This window comes from Sinocyclocheilus grahami, unplaced genomic scaffold (assembly GCF_001515645.1).
Source record: "Sinocyclocheilus grahami isolate Dianchi unplaced genomic scaffold, SAMN03320097.WGS_v1.1 scaffold18295.1, whole genome shotgun sequence".
NCBI lineage: Eukaryota > Metazoa > Chordata > Actinopteri > Cypriniformes > Cyprinidae > Sinocyclocheilus > Sinocyclocheilus grahami.
The window spans coordinates 3056-3882 of NW_015517048.1; positions in this window are offsets into that span (position 1 = coordinate 3056).

Sequence of the window (827 nt, forward strand, 5' to 3'; positions counted from 1 at the left end):
TATTTATTTATTTTCTCTTTCAGTGTATGTTGCTTCAATTCATTGTGTTCGTGTTTAACAGTTGTATACGTATATAAAATGTCTGTTTTTAAACTATGGCTTATGCATTTGTTCTGTATTTAATTTCCACTTCACTTGACGTTTAAATAAAATAATAATAATAATAATAATAATTTGCATTAAAATGAAGGTGAGGGTGGTGATGAGAGCTGGCATAGTAATTATATATTTTTAAAAAAGTAAATTTGAAATTCACTAACGATAAGCATCAGTGGTCAGGCGCAAGTGTGGCTGCCAGTATAATAACGCCTGCTGGAAGTGTTGAATGAGAGAGCAGAGATTTGCGACACCGCCAGCTGTGCGTCGCTCTATCAGTTATTACGGTAATGGTACTGATGAGTCAGGCTATATGATGCTGATGATACTGCTGCCATTTCACAAACATCTCTTTATCCCTAATCATGAGACTGACAATATGAATTTACAAAGAATTTATGGGCATTCCGAAAGTAACAGGCCTTAATGCAAACGCACCAGTCGATTATGTTCATTCGTTTGGTCATTTGGTGCATATTCAAAGCGGGACTGGTTGCACATTTATCCTCAAAAACATTCGGATGTGCTTGGATGCCTTGCCTGGGAACGTCACGGTATTATACGCTTTCTGACTGAAAGACAGCGAAGAATATGGGGCTTGCCATCCTCAGACACTGAGAAGCATAACCAAGGTAATAATTACACGAAAGATACAACAATATGTGTTCAGAGAGCGATTTCTCTAAACAAGTGCGATGCTCGACTCATAGGCCTGCAAGCATCTACTATGC